The sequence below is a fragment of the Octodon degus genome, unplaced genomic scaffold, assembly GCF_000260255.1.
Source record: "Octodon degus isolate 3935 unplaced genomic scaffold, OctDeg1.0 scaffold00268, whole genome shotgun sequence".
Lineage (NCBI taxonomy): Eukaryota > Metazoa > Chordata > Mammalia > Rodentia > Octodontidae > Octodon > Octodon degus.
In genome coordinates, this window is record NW_004524844.1 from 766,321 (window position 1) to 780,724 (window position 14,404).

The 14,404-nt window shown below is 45.8% G+C and overlaps 2 protein-coding genes across 6 annotated transcripts in view; one reads left to right on the forward strand and one right to left on the reverse strand.

Annotated features, from left to right (window-relative positions):
* Positions 1 to 10,200, reverse strand: part of Znf473 (zinc finger protein 473) — a 22,572-nt gene extending 12,372 nt beyond the window's left edge. Inside the window, exon 1 of the mRNA XM_023706653.1 lies at positions 10,068 to 10,200. The gene's annotated coding sequence lies outside the window, so the exon portion shown is untranslated. The remainder of the gene's footprint in view (positions 1 to 10,067) is intronic.
* Positions 10,201 to 10,722: 522 nt separating this feature from the next.
* Positions 10,723 to 14,404, forward strand: part of Vrk3 (vaccinia related kinase 3) — a 32,717-nt gene continuing 29,035 nt past the window's right edge. For 3 of the 5 annotated variants that reach the window (XM_023706655.1, XM_023706654.1, XM_004646416.2), the window contains exon 1: positions 10,723 to 10,814. The gene's annotated coding sequence lies outside the window, so the exon portion shown is untranslated. The other 2 variants (XM_023706657.1, XM_023706656.1) reach the window with 2 other exon arrangements.

The following is a 14,404-nucleotide window of genomic DNA, read 5'->3' on the forward strand; positions in this document are numbered from 1 at the left end:
GGTCCCTGTGCTTTGCTAAGCTTGTTCTAGGTAGGTGCTTTAGACCACTGAGCCATCTCACCAGCCCTGAAGGTCCCAATGTTGATGAGAGGCAAGTGGCCAGGTGTGCATCTGAATGGTCTCTCTCTCTCTGAGGGACCCCACCCTTTATCTGTTGGGCCATCATTGAAGGCCACACCATGTACACTATAGGAAGACAGGATAGAATCTAATTAGTCAAAGTTTATAATTTTGGAACATATCTTAAATATTTTTTAAAAGTTTTTTTCTGGTGATTACGAAGTTAAAGTGAAACCACTTTAGCTGGCTCTGTTCTTGAACAAGGCTCCTTGAACAAAAACCCCATTTGTCCTGAGAGCTCCGCAAGATGTATCATCCCTTACTGCCAACCCAGCAGCTGTCAGAATGTACAATTCCACAGGGCCAGCCCTCCCTCCTCCTGCTCCTGTACTCCAAGGCAACTGGCCTGGTTCCAGCCACCAGACCTTCTGTCATCAGCCCTCCACCAGTCATCCGATACCATGTGACCTACCTCTCCACTAGCAACTCTGCAGAGTCTAGTCAGTCACTGCTTGCATTCCATCACCCAGGTCCTCCTCACTGCAGCCTTCTGCTTTATAGCTGCCCTTCCATGTCTATCCTGGTCAGATGGCATCATCTAACATGCACTTGGGATGACTGTCAGCAACACCTTCCTATTCTATTTAACACTGAGAAGCACTGCTGAATTTAACAGAAGGCCCTCTCTCACTGTCATCCCTCACAGATGGGTAGCTTCAGTCTTTCCAAAGACTGGCTGGGATGACAACACCCCAGGGAGAAACAAAGCAATCCACAGATACTATCAAGTACTTCTCAAAGCAAAAAGGGGACAAAAAGCCCATCATTATGTCAAAAGTTACTAATATTCTATCAGAAGCCTAATAAAAATACTTCAGACTTTCACGAGAGACTCTAAAGCCTACAAGCTCTACACTTCATTTGACCCTGAGGCCCCAGAAAGTCTACACATGGTAAACACAGCCCACACTGCACAAGAAGCATCTGGTTACCACAACAAAATCCAGTCCTGTAGATGACCATACCCTCTGGTCAAATACCAATATGCAAGATGTAAGAGCAATGACACTAGAAAAATAAAGTCCCATTCAGACTAAAAGAAAAAGATTCTCCAAGGTTTCAACCTAGATCAGGGAAGCACTTATTCCACTGAGCCATCTCCCCGGCCCCCTCCAACCTAGATCAGATGACAACCCTTTCATCAGTCTGACAGACTCAGTCAATGCCAGACTGGGCTCCCTCCTTTAGCTGGGTTACTAGGAACTCGTGCTCCACATCTGTATAGGGGTTAACCCATGACTTTCCTGGTGGACAGCGAAACAAAACACTCTACAGTTATCCAAATTATTGTCCTTCTGTCAGAAAAAGGTTATCATCACTGAGGCAACTGGGCCTCCTGCCTCTCACCCCTTCTGACAGGCACAAACTTGTCCTGAGAAGACATCAGATTACACGAGTTTTTCCACTTACTGGAATGTCCAATCCCACTCCTTGGGGGGAGACACCCTATCTAAGTTAGGGGCCACCTTCTCATGGGGACAATCTGCTTCTCTGTCCTTCCAGCTCCACAACCACATTTCTTGCTTGCAGTCATGGTCCCCCAAGAAGGAAAATGGCAACTGATGGACACACACATAAATCCAATCCCAAAATTCTCAACTCTCTTCCCCTGACTTTAGGCCATCATCTGCCTGTCTCTGGTTGTAAAACCATCCCAGTGCACTCCCCACCTGCATTCAACTGTCTTCCATGCCACAAAAGGCTCAACTAGAAATTCAAGCACATGTCCACGGGCTTCAGAACTGCAAAATAGACTGTCAAACACCCTGAAGGATTTAAAACTCCCTCACCCTCTTTGGAGAAGCCCTCAAAGCTAGTTTCCTAGCACAGAATATCACCCCCCCCCCAATACGTTGGTGATCTTCTGGCTAATGACGCCAAGCTGCCTGCTGGAGAGCCACAAAAGCTCTGCTACAACATCTGCTAAAAAATAGCTACAAAGTGTCTTGGAAAAAAAGCACAAATCTGTAAGCAAAAGTCAGATATCTGGGATGTGACTAAATTTCAGGGACATTGTGCCTTAGGACTAAAAAAAGAGATCATCTGATCCATCCATCCCTGTCCCAACCATAAGAAAAAACCAACTCCACAAATTCCTTGAAACTGTTGGCATCTACAGAATGTGGATCCCTAAGTTCACAGATAAAGTAAGGCCACTACCCCAGGTATTGCATAGAAAACCCTGACACTTTTTTTTTTTTTTTAAATGTATTTAGTACAGGGTCTACAGGGTCTCACTACACAGATCAGACTCATAGTGATCCTCTTGTCTTTAGCCTTCCAAGTGCTAAAGGCATGTGCCACCATGCCTAGTCTCAATTGCTAGCTCAGCACACCCAGGGGTGGGGTCAGCATAGCATGTAGTGCCAGGGATCAAACCTCGGTCCCTGTATCTGCCTAAGCAGGCACTTTAATTCACTGAGCTATCTGGCTGGCAGATAGACACTTTTAACTAAAACCCAAAATAACAAAAAGCCTTCAAGGAATGAAAAAGGTCCTCTCTATTGCCCCAGCCCTGGGAATTCCCTGTAAGACTTGCCCATTCCACCTGTCTGTTGATAAATAACTACTCATGGCCTTAAAGATGCTTACTCAGGCTGTCGGCCCTGCTAGTGCCCAGTGGCCTACCTGTCAAAACACTCAGATCCAGATGCTAAAGGCTGCTCCCTTGCCTCTATGCTCCGGCAGCCACTGTCAAGAAAAGCTGACAAGCTCATCATAGGCTGAGACTAACCATCCAGGTGCACACGCTATACTGGACCTGCATAACCAAGGACATCACTGCCTCTCCAATAGCCAAGTCACCCAGCATCAAGGACTGCTTTGTGGAAATCCTCAACTTACTTTCCAATTGACTAAACCTCTGAATCCAGCCACCTTCCTGCCACTGAGCTTGGCCCCCTTGACCACGAGCCCTGCCTTGATCTGACTGATGAGCTCTTTGTCCGCCAGCCAGAGCTGCAGATGGAAGCCTTGTCTGATCCTGAGTACATCCTATTCATGGGTAGAAGGAACACGATCAAGGACAAACACGCCAGGCTGGCTATGCCGTTGCTATCACAGATGGGGTGCTGCTAGCTGGGCCTCTGGCCCCAAACTGGTCTGCCCAATGCGCTGAACTGTGGGCCTCAACACAAGGCCTCAACTGGAGTAAAGGTAACAAGGTAAGCATACACACAGATTTGAGGTATGGCTTTGCCACCATCCATGTTCACAGAATGTTATACAAGGAGTGTGGATTTCTGACAGCAGAAAAACAAATCAAAAACAAGGATGAGATTTCTCAACTCCTGACTACAATTTGGAAACCTAAGGAAGCTGCCATTATCCACTGTAAAGGGCACCACAAAGGAAAGGCCACTCCCTCTTGGTAATCACAAAGCAGATGAAGCTGCCAAACTGGCAGCAAAGACTCCACACCTGGGGGACAAATGATTTTGTACAGAATCTGGAAGCCCAACAGGAAACGCCCCCTAAAACTATCCTCAGTCTCTAAAGCAGGCCCCTCCACTACTCTAAGGAGAAAATTAAATGGACAAAACAAGAAGGGAAGCCCCAGTACTATTATGGGCTACTGGACTCTTTTAGAATATTTTGCTGAGTTAACACACCTATAATATTCAAATAACGGAACTAAACAAAAAAGGGGATACAGATGAATATCCATTTTGTATCTGTATACTCAAAATGGTTAGGATAGATATATAGTTACATTCTCTTAATGAATAGAGGGATTTGTTCTAATGGTGCTTGTAAATAGGATATCATGTCTGCATCTTGTACAGCAATTAACCACTAGGAAGAATGTATGCAATGTGTTAAATATTGAAACTGTCCTACCAATTTGGTTTAAAAAAAAAAAAAAAAAAGAAGAAGGGACCTACATGGGCCCTAAAAACAGTGCTTGGATTTTACCCAACAACTGGAAGATCTTTCCACAAAATCTGGCCTACGCCTGGGTAAAACATCATCACGACAGCACCCACGGAGAAAAAACTGCTATGAATCAGCTTCTAAGCTACTACTATGATTCCAAAGTTAGCCTCCAGCTGTGTCTCTGTTAGAGACGTCAACCCTGTGCAAGGGCTGAGCCCTCATGAGGGCCTAAACCCTCACCCAGTATCCAACTGCTGGACTTTCTCCTTTTGAAGCCCTGCAGAGGCAGCCTTTACAGAGGTCAAGCCATGAAGAGTCTGCCGCAAGTATCTCCCGGTACTTGTCTGTACTTATTCTGGGCGGCCAGAGGCATTTCCTGCTTAAAGAGAAAAAGTCACTGAAGTCTGTAGAGCATTACAAAGAGAAGTTCTCCCTAGATACGGGCTACCCCTAACCACAGGCAACAACAGGCCTGGATTTGTGGCAGAGATGCTCAGAAGCTGACTAAAGAATTAAAACTCAGATGGAATTTACATACAGTATACAGGTCCCAAAGCTCTGGAAAAGTTGAAAGAATAAACAAGACTTTAAAGCCGATACGAAGTATCACCAAGACACCCAGGCCCCATGGGTAGATTCGCTTCCCATGGCCCTCCACCGAGCCCAAAGCTCACCAGTGCCCATGGGATAGATGCCCTTCGAAGTTTTCTATGGGAAGCTGATGGAGACCACTACGAAGCAGCCCTGAGCAGGACTTAAATGAACCAATGGCCTTTCCATGTTTACTTGTGATTCTGTCCAGAGCCTAGGCTCCTTGTCTGGAAATGGGGGGGGGGGCACCTCATAGACAGTGAACCTGTGAGTCACTGGTCCCTACTGAGGCCTGTGATGGCGGGTGAGGCCTCAAAAGACAAGACAAGGTCACAGCCAAGGAGACCTGGGTCCACCCTCAACTAGATAAAGGCTGTAGCCTCAGGCATCTCACTCCTGGGTGGATTAACTTAGTACCTTACTTGGAGAAGTCCTTGAGTTGTTCCTGCCCTTCCTGATTACTCTTCTCCCTTCTTCTAATAATGAAATAACTACAGCCACCCAGAGAAGGTCTTGGTCTTAGCTCTGTGAGAATCTTGAATTCTGTGAGGGTTTTGACCCTCCTGGAGCCCTAGAATTGTTCCATTTGCCTCTTTTATTTAGCCTTCGCTGTACATTCGTTCAGGAGAGTAGGCCCAAATCAGTCTGCAAAAAGTAACTATTAACCCAATGGAAGACACCCACTCATAATCAGGGGTCTCCAGGAAAACCTATGTCAGCTAGGTAACATACCTCTGCACAAACATACACAGTTAGGAAAAAAACCTTTTCTTATGTACACAAAAGTAGAGCTGAGAGGCCCGCCATACCCACAGACTCACCTGCCCATACATATAGCCTTGGGGATATGGTTTGGATAAAAGATTGAAAAAAGTAGCCTCTATAACCTGAAGGGGCCCCTACTTAATTATTTTGACCACTCCCACAGCAATAATGGTCTCTGAGATTCAGCCTTGGGCCCAGATTCTCGGGTCAAGAAAGCTCACCCGGGTGAATCAGCTCCCCAAAGACAACTCTGAGGGCACACCACACAAAGCCCAGCTCTCATTATCCCGGAAGCTGACAGGTTGTCTTAAGTACTTTTCTCTCATTGCTGGGACAAAATACCCAACACTCCCAATTAAGGAAGGAAAGGTTATTTAGCTCACAATTTGTGGAGTTTTTAGTCTATACTTGGCTGGCTCGAAAGCAGAATGGCACAGGCAGAGGCAGCCATTCATGGCAGAGGAAGACAGCAAAAGCAGCAAGAGCAAAAAGGGACAAGCAGCAGCAAGCAAGCCTCTTTCCCTCCCTTACATTGTATGCCCAAGGCGGGTGCAGCACTCACATCCACAGTCCACCATTGGACCAGGAGTCAATCACAAACTCTAGAGGCCGCCCCATGACCACATGAGGCTTTGGGGGGAGACATCTAGACACAAATCATAACATAAGCCAATGCATGGCTGAAGTTGGACAAACATCATACACCGGAGCTTCTGCCCTGATTAATTCATGTTTTCCTCTCTAGTCTTGTTTTTGATTCCCTATCTCATGTTAACAACAGTATTGGCCCTAGAATTCTGTGCTGTGTCCCCAGAGTATAGGGAAGTTCCCCATAAGGTTACTTCTGTTCTCTTCTATATTGGTGTAACTATAGGACTGAGTACTCTAAACTGCCTTTCTTACGGTTAAGATAGAGCTGGGGATATAGCTCAGCAGCACAGAGCCTGTCTGTGCAAGGTCCTGAGTTCAATTCCCAGTATCAAAACAAAACAAAATAAAAAGATTAAGAAGACTGCCATAACTAATTGTTATCTGTGTTTTATTAGCCTGCTTGGCCCACACATCTGTTGGATAAACTTAGGGCACTGGGAATTTCAAGCCCAACTTTATGGCACTGCCCCATAGTGACTCTTGACTAGACCAGATGGGACCCCTCTTCGTCTAAAGTGTATCTTTATTTTGATGCATGCACCAATTCAAGCCAATAACCCAGGCTGGGATTCCCCTGACTGTTCTATAGGATATGGAGGTTTAAAATGGAAACGAGAGTATTGAGCCAACAAGAAATATTATCTGTCCCAGGAAAGGGCTATTGTGAGATCAACAGTGAAGCAGATGTCAAGTCCTGCCATAGGTGGGGCTGCGCTATACACCACAGGAGGGGTGTCTCCAAATAGCCTTCCGACTCAGCGCCCATCTGATCCAAACTGCCCACAGAGAGCCTGCCACCCCATACAATACACCACTGGGGACCCCGCCCATCGGGAACAGATGAGTGTTGGGTAGATGGGAGGAGAGGGGACCACTTACTATTCTAAAAACCATGAAAATCTGGGCTCCCCAGCCCCGCATCAGAATCCCTACCCCAAAGCCACCATTGTTCTCACTGGCCCCTGTGCACCTGACCTCTTGCCCCTGGTCAGTGGTCCCCATCAGGTCTACCAAACTGCAGATCTGAAATTGGGAAATGAGTGTTGGCTGTATGTATCCTTCACTGCTCTCTCTTACTGTGACTTGGCCCGACTCTAAATGGCATCAACCTTAACTCTCCCGCCATACCTGGTCTCTTACTCCAGCCCCACCCAACAGAGGTATAGAGGAATGCCACATGCCTCCTTGGTTTCTCTGCAAAACCAAAGGTCTCGGCTCACTGTACAGATGTCTGACTGCTACTTCAGGCTCCCTAAAGGCCCCACATGGGATCTTCTTTGCTCTGATGGGGTCTGTTGCGGTTTGGGGTTTTCTTTGCAAGAGGAATACGATACGGGACACATTTTATAATATTATTTTACAAGGACTTACCCAAGAAACGTATACAAATACAAAAAATCTGTCCAAACACTAAACATTAAGGCATCTAGCTGAGGGCCTGGATCCTAATATTGTGCATGAGTCCAGATGAAATCCTAGCGCTCATAGCAATGCCTCCCAGAAGCTCACTGCAGGCCTAGAGCCCACAGCAAAGTCTTGTGCAGGCCCACTATACACATTTGTGCTGAGAAGGCCCAAAGATCAGCGGCGGAAGCTAGAAAGTCTATGCCAGCGAGCCGAAGGATCTGTGCTAGCAGGCTGAGGGATCTGAACTGGGGCCAGAAACAACACTCAAGGTAAGAACCAGAGCTCTCCTAAATGGACCACAGCCATCCTCAGCAACAGTGACATCCTAGGCTCCTCCAGAGGTGAGGAAAGCTGAGTTTCCATCAGGAAAGCCAATGTGACAAGCTTCTCCATGAGGCTGAGCAGCGCACCATCTTCCCTTCCAGAACCAGTAAGCGATGCATCAGATGAGAACCAAAGCTCCTCCGAAGTTCATCCGGAAAGATAGCAGAACAGCCCAAGAGAACTAGCAGCTTCCAACACGCTTCTCCAAACAGCATCCCTAACAGTGTTTTAGCAGCTTCTCCTGTTCTGCCTTTTATGCTGCTGGCAACAATCCTCAGGTGGACCTCCACACCCAGCACCACACTGGTTTAATTCAGCTAGGTGTTAAGAACTAGATTACCAGTTAGCTATCAACTACAGGTCCATCAGGTGTTTTTAAATAATTTTTTAAATGTATTTGGGGGCCGGGGAGATGGCTCAGTGGAATAAGTGCTTCCCTGGCAAGTGCAAGGGCCTGAGTTCAATCCCTGGTTCCACCAAAAAACCAACCAAACAAACAAACAAAAAAAACACTGTTAAATGTATTTGGTTGTTAGAGGGTTTCAGCACGTAGCTCGGACTCCCAGTGCTGGGATTACAGGCGTGCACCACCATGCCTGGTCTTGGTGGCTGACTCAGCACGCCTATAGGTGGGGCTGGCCGTAGCATGTGGTGCCTGGGATTGAACCACGGTCCCTGCACTTGCCTAAGGAAGCAGGCTCAGGCAAACAGGCACTTTAGTCCGCTGAGCTATCATGCTGGTCTCATCAGGTGTTTCTGAGCACAAAAATGAGTCTCTGTGCACTTCCTTACCTCATACATGACCTCTCTGTCTACTCAGGTCAAAAAGGCCCCGTGTATAGCCTTGACAAAAACATGACCCAGTGGTGCTGCTGATTTTGATCAGAATAGAAATAGCAGGGAGTCTAACCCTCAGGGCCACTGCCTTGGGCATAGGCCAACAGTACTTACAACTGAGCACCCAGATAGAGCGTTATTTCACAACAGTGTAAGGAACATTCCACGCGCTCCAACACCAAACTGCCTCCTTGGCTGCAGTGGTCCTCCAAAACTGCATTGCTTTTAGATCTCCTCACTGCTTACCAAGGGAACACTTGCTTGTTCTTAGAGGTAAAAATGTTGCTATTATGCTAGTAAGTCTGGCATTGTTAGAGACTACCTACCAGTTGCCAGAGAATAAACCTGTGGACTGATGACAGACATGGGCTCCTACAGATGGAGCTCCCTGGGAAACTGGAAGCCATAAGTAGGAGCTCTATTGAGACCAGTAACCTGCCTCCTCCTCATATTCCTAAAAGGACCCTCCTTATTAAGTTGGCTCATCTCTTTCATTACAGAGCAAATAAACAGCAGCAGCTTTCAGACGACTCTCTGATCAGGTCTCTTCTCACAGGCCTAGACGCCAACATCTCTGAAAATGCTTTTCCTGATTAATTTTAAAGGGGAAGGGGGAAGAGTGGCTGGGGAGATAGCTCAGTAGAATCAATGCTTGCCTGGCAAGTGCAGGGTCCTGAGTTTAATCCCAGGTTCTGAAAAAAAAAAAAAAAATGGGGGGGTGAAGGAGAAATTAAAATTTTATTTTATTTTATTTAAACTTTATTTATTTGTGTGTGTGGCCAGCTCAGCCCACCAGGGGGTGGGGCTGGCTGGCATGTGGTGCTGGGGGATTGAACCGCGGTCCCTGTGCTTTGCTAAGCTTGTTCTAAGTAGGTGCTTTAGACCACTGAGCCATCTCACCAGCCCTAAAATTTTAAATAAAAGCGGGTCCCGAATGTCTGCCAAGACCAAGCGGACATGCCCAGAAGGCCTGATAACAGAACATTTCTTCCTTTGTGTAACCCATGTCTCTACTGCCTTTGTATAACTGATAGGTGGTCTTGCAATGTAACTTAAGATGTAACATGACATTTCTTCCTTTGTACAACTCATGCTATGTGTAACTGATAACCTTACAGCGTGACTTAAGATGTTCAAACTCCTTCAGTAGCCCATGATTCACGCAACCCTCCAATCACATGCACCAAATCTGTTTCTACCTTCCTGCTCCCTTTACTTTTAAAAGCCCCCAAACTCCACAGGTCGGGGCTGTGACTTTGGGAGAGACCCTAATCAGAAGCCTACTGGTGCAATAAACTGCCTCCCAGCCTGCTCGGTGCCCTTACATGCTGTTTTCTGTAAAACAAAGGATTGACGCTTCCCCCAGGACATCCACGGTCAAAGGCTATGGACCCTTAGCCCAAGCCGTGCCATTAGATTCCTTCACCTCTCGTGAACAGAACCGAGCCTGCAATCCTGCAAGCTTTTCAGCGACCCCAGCCACCGAGCCGCCGTACCTCGAGACTGCTGTCCGTCGGGTCAACGAACGTTTTTCAGGTTGGAAAGACCAGGAGATCCATGCGCTCACACGAGCCTCCTTACAAACATCTCCGGAGCCCAGCGAAGCCCTTATAAGCTGCTCTCTCTAGTCAGGACGCTCCACGCCCAGGAGGCGGGACTCTATTTCCCAAAGGGCCGTGCGGGCGGCCATATTTGTTTTCTCGGCTCCGCCCGCTGCTACGTCTTCAGAGGTCCCGCTGAGTACTCTGGGAAACTGGATAAGGGGGTGGGTCAGGGTCTTGTAGTCCAATGTTTCCCTTGATAAAGTACTCTCACCTCCTTCCCTTTCGAATTTTTTTTAAAAGAGACAACCAGAGGGTTGTCATGGAAACGCGTTGAAGATGTGGAAATTCCCGAGACGCGCAAAAATAGGGCGGGATTAAGGGATAAACGTAATTTGATTGTTAGACTCCCTATAGTTCATCTCGATTGGCTTCCAGCTGGTACATGCACAGTACAAGGAGTAAAGAGTTCCAAAGAATGGAAACGAGGAAGAAGTAAGCCTGCCTTCGGCCTGTATGAGGGTTGGCCTGCCGCAAAGGCCTCTGGGAAATGCAGTTCCGGATGGTACGGCCCCAGCCAGTGGTTCGGCAGTCAGCTGCGCCTGCGCGGGCGTCTACCGGGCGCAAGGTGAAAGATGCGCGCGCAGCACGCCTCCACCCCACCCCACCCCAAGCGGAAGTTTCCGCCGGATAACTAAGAAGGTAAGTCGTATCGCTTGCGGGGATCGTAGAGTCGGGCCGCAGAAACCAAGCACCCGACCCCTACCCTTCTCGAGTAGAGGCGTGAGGAGAAGGCGAGGCGGAGCCACGAGAAATTCCCGGTTGGCCACAGCTCGGGCGCGGTGCCTGTGACGTCATCACCTTTTGTAGGAGGTGGGGCACAGCCGGCGTGGGTAGGGTCGCGAGAGGTGCCTGGTCGTGCAGACCCGGCCTACGGATCGCCTTACCGTACCTCTGAAAGATTCTGGAGGTGGGCGTGGCTAAATCGGCGATGGGCGGGGCTTCTGAGTGTTCAACTGAAAGCTTGTTCCGGGAGTGCGTCGACCCTGGTTTTCTGCGGAAGGTGGGACAGATGCCGAGTTGCTGTCGCTGTCTCGTCTGTGCATAGGTTAGCGCGGGCCTTCAGTCTTGCTCTTTTGCCGTGCTGTGTCTCGAACTCAGGAGCACAGTAATTGGCATATAGCAGATGTTAGTATGTAGTTGAATGACTAAAGTAAGTGGATGACTAAACAATAAAGTCTGTCCTGAGAATTGGAGCCTGGGGTTTAAGCCCTCAGCTGGCCCTGATTGTGGGTGGGGGACTTCAGCACCCTGAAACTCCTCTAGTTCTTCCATCTATATTTAGTGAGCTCTTACTGGAGGTAACGCTCTGCTCGGGCACTTGTATTTATTTATTCTACATGTGGGGTACCTACTCCGTATTCCCTAGGGACAGCTATTTTTTAAAAATTATTTTTATTAGTATGTGTTTGCAGTACATAGTGATTGCAATCATTATGGCGATATCGTGGGGACATACATCTTTGGGGACAGTTCCTGAGTTCGTTATATTGGTGTACAAAACTAAAATTCTTCCACATAGATAACATTCTGATGGTTACAGGTGTCAGACAAAGTAAAAATTAAATTCTGTACTAGTTACAGATCCACAATACCGTACCTACTTTATTTTTTGTTATCGTTTCATACAGCGTTTAACTATAAAAGTTAATACAGTTTTGAAGCTTACATTTTGTAAAATGTTGTTTGCAGAATACACTCCAACAGTTACTATTGATGGGAGAAGCAGGGTTTTGAACCTGACTTTACGATTGAGGAGACAACAATTTTATTTCTTTTTTTAAAAAACAATTTTATTTCTAAATTTCATTATAAAAATGTACATCACTGTGGCTGCTGAGCTAGAAAGAGAAGTGCAGAAACCTTCTAGTGTCCCTTCTCACGAAAAGCAGCCACAACTTGGATATGTCTACACATAGAAATACTCAGTTCATTCATCCGTCTTTGAAAACACTATGAACACACAAGGAGGAAGAAATTATACAGCGTGTGCTTTCGGTAACATGTGATTTGCTCTTAAAGGGGGAAGAGGCGGAAACACAAATCAGACCCACCATAGCCTTCCACCCTTAAAACCAAAAAACCTTCCCCAGCTCCCTTCTCCTGCCTTGCTGATGCATTTTCGTGTGATTCTTAGTTTTCTTTTCCTTTGGTATTTGCTTCTTTGTCTCGCAGCAGGTCAGTTAGTTGGCCTCTGCCTAAATCCCTTAAGGGCAGCAAAGAAACCCACTGCAGCAAGACAAGTATTCTTAATAAAACACAAATTTTCACAATAAAAGAGTTTCTTAACCTATAATCCTTGAAGAATTCCCCCCCCCCCAACCAAGGATTGAACTCAGGCTCTTGCGCTTGCCAGGGAAGCCTTTATTCCACTAAGCCATCTCCCTGGCCCCTCCATGAAGAATTTTTTAACTGTAAATTATGAATCCTAAGAGAATAATTATAGTAAATGTAAGCAAAACAAGTCAGAAAAATAGCCATTATATCTTCGTACCAATTAGCTATATGGTATTTATTTTTTGTCTTTTTGAGACAAGGTTTCATTACGCATTTCAGGCTGACCTCAAACTCACTTTGTAGCCCACATTGGCCTTGAATTCATCGATCTTCCTGCCTCAGCCTTCTGAGCACTGGGATTAGAGGCATGTGCCTGTAATGGTAAGACATCTGGCCTTATGTGAGATATATTTAAAGTATTTTCTGAAGGCAAGCCCAAAAAGTTTCGAGAGAAATTTACAAAAAAATTACCATCTAAAGAAAAGTAAGGCAAACTACTAAAAAACAACTAATTTGCTCCAGAAACTAATTAGAAAATTAATTAGAATTATCAGTTATTACCATTACCCAAAATACTGGGAACCCAGTGGGTGCCCATCCAGAACATAATGAAATGTTGTTTTATTTTCACACCTTCCACTGTGTACAAGAATCAAAAGCCATTCAGCAAACCCAACATGCATCAGTATCTTTGCAAACAGAGATTCATTAGATAAATTCTTTGCAATTTCTGAGGCTTCAGTTAAAAGATCCTATATAACCTATGAACTTGCCAACTATAGAGTAATTAAAAACTCTTTTAAACAACTCAGTGCCTTTTCAGCTGTTGATTAATCTCTAGCACCAGTGTTGGGGCAGATAACTTACACAGAAAAAAAAATTTCACTCAGTAATCATAAAAATTCTATTTTTATGAAGTTTTTGAAGCTATCACCAATTAAGAAATTTTTAAAAATTGAAAATATCTGTTAAAGACTGTGAAGTCAAAGACACATACCAGCTGTAAACTCAGATGTAAAAATCAGTGTGGTGGGAAAATCTAGCTGATTTCTAGGCAATCAAACAAAATCCACAGGAAACACTAAAGATGGTACAACTGCTAAACATGTATTCAAAGGAGAGGACCCCGTGAGCCTTGCGCTGCGCAGATGCAAGTGTAGGTCTTGGAGCACAGTGAGTTCTGCCTAACCATTGCCTCAGCTTGACTGGCCTTTCTCATCTCAGCTCCTCCCCATCTGTTCTGTGAAAACAGCTAACAAAGCTTTTAAAGAGGTCCTTGTATGTAATACTTAGCATGGACTTCTTTTGATAACTCAAACAGGACAACAGTGTTTATGGAATTACCTTTCCTCCCTTGACTTTTTATTCTGTATTTAATACGGGCTCTACCGGGTCTCACTACACGGATTGAACTCATAGTGATCCCCCCGTTTTCAGCCTCCCAAGCGCTGGGATTACAGGGGCATGCCACCACGCCCAGCTCCCTTGACTTTTTGAAACTCAAGATCTGGAAAGTACTGGTCAATGTTCTTAATAGATAAAACTCTGAGATCTTAGCATACGCTTTAAAAGATAGATAGATAGATAGATAGATAATATCTTAAATAGCATATGTCTTTTTTTTTTTTTTTTTTGCAGAACCGGGGATTGAACTCAAGTACATGTCTTGAAGCTCAAATAATCTTGACATTTTAAGACATAATTAACTGAATTTTTTTTTCTTCTTTTTGAGACAGGGTCTCGCTACACAGTTCAGGCTGGCCTTGAGCTCACTTTGTAGTGTGCAGGCCCATCTGGAATTTGCAAGGCCTCTCCTGCCTCAACCTCCCAATGTCTGGGATTACAGGTGTGCACCACCACGCCCAGCTAGACTCAGTGATTCTCAGTGTCAGTTTGTGCTCAGTTCCTAAGGAATCAGCCTGGATAATAACAAACACCTACTTTTTTTTTTTTTT